The 7,784-nt window shown below is 42.7% G+C and overlaps 1 non-coding gene across 1 annotated transcript; it reads left to right on the top strand.

The window, feature by feature from the left end:
• Nucleotides 1–7,140: 7,140 nt before the first annotated feature.
• LOC139225955 (U2 spliceosomal RNA) lies at nt 7,141–7,326 on the top strand. Its single transcript, XR_011587187.1, has one exon. It is a non-coding gene; the product is annotated as a U2 spliceosomal RNA (small nuclear RNA).
• Nucleotides 7,327–7,784: the final 458 nt, after the last annotated feature.

Raw genomic sequence — 7,784 nt, 5'->3', positions numbered from 1 at the left:
GGAACCAGTGAATGTGGTGTATTTGGACTTCCAGAAGGCATTTGACAAGGTGCCATATAAAAGGTTACTGCACAAGATAAAAGTTCACAGGGTTGGGGGTAATATATTAGCATGGATAGAGGATTGGTTAACTTACAGAAAATAGAGAGTTGGGATAAATGGTTCATTCTCGGGTTGGCAATCAGTAACTAATGGGATGCTGCAGGGATCAGTGCTGGGACCTCAACTATTTACAATCTATAGTAACGATTTGGAAGAAGGGACTGAGTGTAAGGTAGTCAAGTTTGCTGATGATACAGAGATAGGAGGAAAAGCAATGTGTGAGGAGGACACAATAAATCTGCAAAAGGACATAGACAGGCTAAGTGAGTGGGCAAAAATTTGGCAGATGGAAAATAAGGTCATGCACTTTGGCAGAAAAAAATCAAAGAGCAAGTTATTATTTAAATGGAGAAAGATTGCAAAGTGCTGCAGTACAGCAGGACCTAGGGGTACTTGTGCATGAAACACAAAAGGTTAGTATGCAGGTACAGCAAATGACCAGGAAGGCCAATGGAATCTTGGCCTTTATTGCAAAGAGGATGGAGTATAAAAGCAGGGAAGTCATGCTACAGATATATAGGGTATTGATGAGGTCACACCTGGAATACTGCGTGCAGTTTTGGTTTCCATATTTACGAAAGGATATACTTACTTTGGAGGCAGTTCAGAGAAGGTTCACTAGGTTGATTCTGAAGATGAGGGGGTTGACCTATGAGGAAGTTGGCCTCTACTCATTGGAATTCAGAAGATTGATCTTATCAAAACGTATAAGATTATGAAGGGGCTTGACAAGGTGGATGCAGAGAGAATGTTTCCACTGATGGGGGAGACTAGAACAAGAGGGCATAATCTTAGAATAAGGGGCCACCCATTTAAAACTGAGATGAGAAGAAATTTATTTTCTCAGACGTTTGTAAATCAGTGGCATTCGCTGCCTCAGAGAGCTGTGGAAGCTGGGACGTTGAATAAATTTAAGACAGAGATAGACAGTTTCTTAACCGATAAGAGAATAAGGGGTTATGGGGGGTGGGCAGGGAAGTGGACCTGAGTCCATGATCGTATCAGCCAAGATCATATTAAATGGTGGAGCAGGCTCAAAGGGCCAGATGGCCTACTCCTGCTCCTATTTCTTATGTTCTTATTATTCTGTCTCGGTCTCTGCTGTAATTATGATATGATGCTGTGGCCTCTTTTAGGTACATTGCCCAATCATTTCCTCAATTGCTAGCTGATGACTTCCTGGGAGGTCAGCAGGTTGTGCGTACTCCTGCACCCATTCTGCATAATTTTATGGTTTGGCTGAAACCCTCATCCATAGCTTTGTTACCTCTAGACTTGCACTCCCACTGGCCTCCCACGTTCTACCCTATGTAAACTTGAGGTGATCCAAAATTCGGCTGCCCGTGTCCTAACTCGCACCAAGTCCCATTCACCCATCACCCCTGTACTCGCTGACCTGCACTGGCTCCAGGTTAAGCAATGCCTCGATTTCAAAATTCTCATCCTTGTTTTCAAATCCCTCCATGGCCTCGCCCCTCCCTATCTCTGTAATCTCCTTCAGCTCCACAACCCCCCGAGATATCGGTGCTCCTCAAATTCTTCCATCTTGAGCATCCCTGATTATAATCACTCGACCACCAGTGGCCATCCCTTCTATTGTCTGGGCCCTAAGCTCTGGAACTTCCCCATCCTCCCCCCACCCCAAACTTCTCAGTCTCTCTACTTCTCTTTCCTCCTTTAAGATGGTCCTTAAAACCCTACCTCTTTGACCAAGCTTTTGGTCATCTTAGCTAATTTCTTCATATGTGGCTCGGTGTCAAATTTTTGTCTTATAACACTCCTGTGAAGCTCATTGGGATATTTTACTACATTAAAGATGCTCTATAAATGCAAGCTGTGGTTGTTGTTGTTTGTTATTAGAATTCTCTGCCCCAGAGGGCTTTGGATGCCGAGTCTCTGAATATATTCAAGGCTGAGATAAATAGAGTTTTGGAGTCTAGGGGAATCGAGGGATATGGAAATCGGGCGGGAAAGTGGAGTTAAGGTCGATGATCAGCCAAGATCTTATTGAATTGTGCAGCAGGCTCGAGGGGCAGTATGGCCTACTTCTGCTCCTATTTCTTATGTTCTTATGTTCTGATGGTCTCACTGGAAGGCCAAAGAAATTCTGCAATTTGTTGAGATAGGCAACAGATTTTCAATACTTGAAACAAATCTCACAGCTTTGAAGAATGAAAAGTTGAAAAATATGAATGATAACATTGTTTGAATTTCAGTTTCACGAAGGTATAAAATATTTATTAATCTGGAGTGTAGAGAGCTGATTTGACTTGATCTGACTTGAACCTGTCCATGTTTGTAGCATCAGATACTTTCTTTAGGCCAGTGCACCCCATTAACACAAACTAATAAAGGCTAGGCAGCATGAATTTCTACAAAGAGGCTCCTACTTGACCAACGTTCTGGAAATCTAATGAAGAAGTGACAGAGGATAGATAAAGGAAATGATTTAGATGTGGCTTATATGGATTTGGAATCGACCTTTTATAAATTACCACAGAAGTGACTTATGGCAAAGCTGATGGCATATAAAATGAATGGGAATGTGGCCACATGGATAGAGGGATAGTTCGAGGACAGAACACCAAGGGTTAGGATTAAGGCAGTTTCTCTGACAGGAAAGATGTGAAGGGCAATGCTCCCCAAGAGTCTGTATTGGTACTGTTCATATTTATCGTATTTATAAATGATCTAGACTTAGAAATTGAGGGAACAATAATGAACTTTTCTCATGACACCAAATTGATGGCATGGCAAATTGTGAAAGACTGCAGGACAAAAATCCACCAGGTTGGTGAGCAGATTGGTGGCAGATACATTTCAATGTTGAAGCATTTTGGAAGCAAGAATGAGGAATGAAAATACACTAAATGGTGAGATTATATATCGAAGAGTGGAGCAAAGAGGCCTTGGAGTAAGATAAACAAAGCATTGACAGTAATAATACAATCGTTTTGGTAAGCTTTAAAAAAAAACATTCAAAATCATGAGGAGTCTGGACAGAGTAGATTGAGAGAAACTGTCCCCATTGGCAGAAGGGCCAAGAACCAGAGGATGCAGATTCAAGGCAACATAAGAAAAAGAATCAAAGACGACATAAGGAAAAGCTTTTTTACGCATAGAGTGGTTAGGATCTAGAACGCACTGCCTGAAAGGGTGGTGGAGGCAGATTCAATTGTGGCTTTCAAAAGGGAATTGGATGAATACCTGAAGAAAAAAAAATGACAGGGCCGGGGGGAGATGGCGCACGAGTGGGACTAGCTGAAGTGCTCTTGCAGAGAGCCGACACGGGCTCGACGGGCTGAATGGCCTCCTTCTGTGCTGCAACCATTCTATGATTCTATAAATGAATTCCTTGCTTTTGCATCTAGAAGCAGAGATTACAAAAACAAGGAGCTAATGTTAAAATTTGTACAAAAAATGAGTTACGTCACAATTGGAGTTTTGTGTACAGTTTTGGGCACCCCATTATAGGCGTGATATAAAAAGAGTGGAAAAGATACAATATAAGTTCACTGGCATATTGACAGGGATAAATTATGATGAGAAATTTGAGCACTTAGGATTTTCTTTCGCTCAGGTTGAGAAGGTTAAAATGGCAGTCTGATGGGAGGACTTCAGGATTATGGCCAGGAACTTGCTTGGAGCTGCTCCCACTCCGCTGTTGTATCTTCAACGGAAGTGCGGCAGAAACCCCGTTAATGCGTGCGAACACAAGCACAGACTTAATGAGCCAAATTACTTGTTCTGTGCTGTAGGGATATGGTAGTGTAATGGTTGTGGCACTGGAGTAGAAACCTGAAGTTTGAGACTTCAAACCCCAACATGCTAAGTTATAAAAGTGAATTCAATAAATCTTGCCTATTGTGGGCTAAAACCAGGACAAAGTGACCATGAAAGCTGCTGGATTGCTGTAATGCTATCACTATTCTGTTTGGACTAGTTGATAATGAAGAAGAAAGCTGTAGACTGTAGGAAGATATCAATGAACTTGTCAGGTGGGCAGAACAGTGGTAAATGGAATTCAATCTGGAGATGTGTGAGGTAATGCATTTGGGGAGGGCTAACAAGTCAAGGGAATACACATTAAATGGTAGGACATTGAAAAGTGTAGAGGAAGAAAGGGACTTTGGAGTGCAGCCCCACAGATCCCTGAAGGTAGCAGGACAGGTAGATAAGGTGGGTAAGAAGGCATATGGCATACTTGCCTTTATTAGTCAAGACATAGCATACAAGAGCAGGGAGGTTATGCTTGAACTGTATAAAACACTAGTTAGGCCACAGCTAGAGTACTGCATACAGTTCTGGTCACCACATTACAGGAAAGATGTGATTGCACTTGAGGGGATACAGAGGAGATTTACGAGGATGTTGCCTGGACTGGAGAATTTTAGATATGAGGAAAGATTGGATAAGCTGGGTTTGTTTTCTTTGGAACAGCGGAGGCTGAGGGGAGACCTTATTGAAGTTTATAAAATTATGAGGGGCTAGATAGAGTGGATAGGAAGGACCTATTTCCCTTAGCAGAGGGGTCAACAACCAGAGGGTGTAGATTTAAAGTAGTTGGTAAGAGGTTTAGAGGGGGTTTGAGGGGAATTTTTTTCACCCAGAGGGTTGTGGGGGTCTGGAACTCAGTGTCTGAAAGGGTGGTAGATGCAGAAACACTCAACACATTTAAAAAGTACTTGGATGTGCACTTGAAGTGCCGTAACCTACAGGGCTATGGACCAAGAGCTGGAAAGTGCGATTAAGCTGATTAGCTCTTTGTCGGCCAGCGCAGACACAGTGGGCGAAATGGCTTCCTTCCGTACTGTAGATTTCTATGATTCTATGTTACACATTACGTGATTCACTTTAATTCCCCAGCGAGCAGCTCCAGAAGGAAAAAGAAAGACTTACATTTCTATAGCGCCTTTCACGACCACCGGACGTCCTAAAGCGCTTCACAGCCGACGAAGTACTTTTTTTTGGAAGTGTAGTCATTGTTGTAATGTGGGAAACTCATTGCTCAGAAGTGCAAATACGGTAAATGTGGCCTTACCAGCATTGTCGCATCCTGAGAACAAATTGAAAGGAACTAGCTGACTGAAAATCTGAAACCACATTTGAATGCACAGTACCAATTTATATCTGGCAATCTGGAGCGTTGCTATTTCAGTTTATTTCAAACAGCACCACGAACACAGATTATGAAATATTGGAGCTGCCATCAATCAGAAGATTAACTGTCTTATTTATAGTAACACATATCAATTAATTTATTTCAAGAAAGAACTGGAACAAGTTGACAACACTGATTCATTATGTTCATTAAAAGTCGCTTAGGCAATCCATTTTAATGGGCAATTTTATTGTTCATATCCAAAACTAGTCAGGAGAAGGCTTAGTTTTGTTTCTATAGCTGAGGTATTTCCTTTATTCAATGGTGCAGGTCTCAGAAGTTTTTTTTTAATAAAACTACAAACTTATTAATGGTGATATATGCACTACACAAAGATTTATCATATCATTCTCACAGAAGCATTAAGAATGCAAGTGAAATTGCTGATGCGTGTCTATTGCTTTTCATCAAGAAAAAGAGCTCCCACTTAGCTATTGTGCTATTACAGTAGACAACAACAACAACTTGTATTTATATAGCGCCTTTAACGTAGTAAAACGTCCCATGGCATTTCACAGGAGCGTTATCAAACAAAATTTGACACTGAGCCACAACAAGGAGATATTAGGGCAGATGACCAAAAGCTTGGTCAAAGAGGTTAGGCTTTAGGAGCATCTTAAAGGAGGAAAGAGAGGTAGCGAGGCAGAGAGGTTTAGGAAGGGAATTCCAGAGCTTAGGGCCTTGGCAGCTGGAAGCACACCCACCAATGGTTGAGCGAATAAAATCAGGGATGCTCAAGAGGCCAGAATTTGAGCAGTGCAGATAAATCAAGGGGGGGCGGTGGTTGTGGGGTTGGAGGAGATTGGAGAGTTAGGGAGGGGCGAGGTCATGGTGGGATTTGAAAACAAGGATGAGAATGTTAAAATCGAGGCGATGCTTAACTGAGAGTCAATGTAGATCAGTGAGCATAGGCGATGATGGGTGATGGGGGACTTGGTGCAAGTTAGGACACGGGCAGCCGAGTTTTAGATGACCTCAAGTTTAAGTAGTGTAGAATGTGGGAGGCCAGCCAGGAGATCATTGGGATAGTCAAGCCCTCTGTGAAAGTACTTAGTTTAGAACAAAGAAAAAGTGTTGCATCAATTCATGTGAGCATACGAAAGGAAGTGGGAATAGAAATAGAAAGATAGACTTACATTTATACAGCGCCTTTCACAAGCACCGGATGTCTCAAAGCGCTTTACAGCCAATGAAGTACTAGTGTAGTCACTGTTGTAATATGGGGAATGTGGTAGCCAATTTGCGCACAGCAAGCTGCCACAAACAGCAATGTGATTATGACCAGATAATCTGTTTTTGTTACGTTGATTGAGGGAAAAATATTGGCCAGGGCACCGGAGATAACTCCCCTGCTCTTCTTCAAAATAGTGCCATGGGATCTTTTACGTTGACCTGAGAGAGCATAAGGGGCCTCGGTTTAACGTCTCATCTGAAAGATGGCACCTCTGATAGTGCAGCACTCCCTCAGCACTACACTGGAGTATCAGCCTAGGTTTATATGCTTAAGTCTCTGGAGTGGGACTTTAACCCACACCCTTCTGACTCAGAGGTGAGTGTGCTACCCACTGAGCCACTGACACTTTCTATAAAATTCTATAGGCCCGAAATTGGTCAATGCATGGGCTCTGCCCATTTCTTGGTGATGTGGGGTGGCTTGACCCATCCACCTCCACGGAGGTGTGTAGGGGACCTGACCCATCCACCTCCATGGCACGAACCTGGTATTGCAGTACTTCCAGGAACGGTGCAGTGGCTCTAGGCCTTTTGGCTAAGAGCATTGGCGCAGAGTGATCCTTGATGTGTGCAAGGTGACCTCTGGCGTTTGTGATTTGACAAAGAATTGGAACGATTGGCTACGAATTTCAAAAAAAAAAAAAAAAAATTCTTGGTGATGTGCCTTTTGGCTAAGATCAAGTGTAGTATCTGTTCTTATCAGTTTAATATCCCCTATGGGGATATGATATTGAATTGATTTTTGGACAGGGAGCTGGATCAGGGGCATGCCCCGTCCACTCCATGCACCGACCTGGTATTGCAATATTTCCAGGAACGGTGCAACTTCGCCTCTCGGCCTTTAAGCCTAAGATCAAACACATTGGCGCAAAGTGATCTTTGGCGTTAGAGTTGATCTGGAACGAAATTGGATATAAAAAAAAATAAATAAATACATTTAAAAAAATTTTAAAAATTTCTTGGTGATGTGCTGGTGGTGCATCATTTCAAACCGACGGCATACCGCCGAGAACGAAGAGGACAAAATTTGTCAATTTTTTTTCGGTGTTATGTTGGCGGTATGCCAGTGGTCCGCAGCAGGTGGTACGTAACTTAGTAGTCGATCCAGATCGACTTTCGCTTTAATGGACTGCACTGCACATGCACGATTTCCCCCCCCCCCCACCCTTTTTGCTCCCCTGTGTGTCTGCGATGTTAAATGGATTGAAGATTTTTACTTTCATTTGCTTTACTTTCTGCAGAAGAAGACATCTGCAATAGCAGCCGATCAGTGGCGTAGCGGGCAGAG

This window comes from Pristiophorus japonicus, chromosome 15 (genome assembly GCF_044704955.1).
Source record: "Pristiophorus japonicus isolate sPriJap1 chromosome 15, sPriJap1.hap1, whole genome shotgun sequence".
Lineage (NCBI taxonomy): Eukaryota > Metazoa > Chordata > Chondrichthyes > Pristiophoridae > Pristiophorus > Pristiophorus japonicus.
Note: the sequence above shows the minus strand (reverse complement) of the source record. Positions and strands in the feature narration are given on the sequence as shown.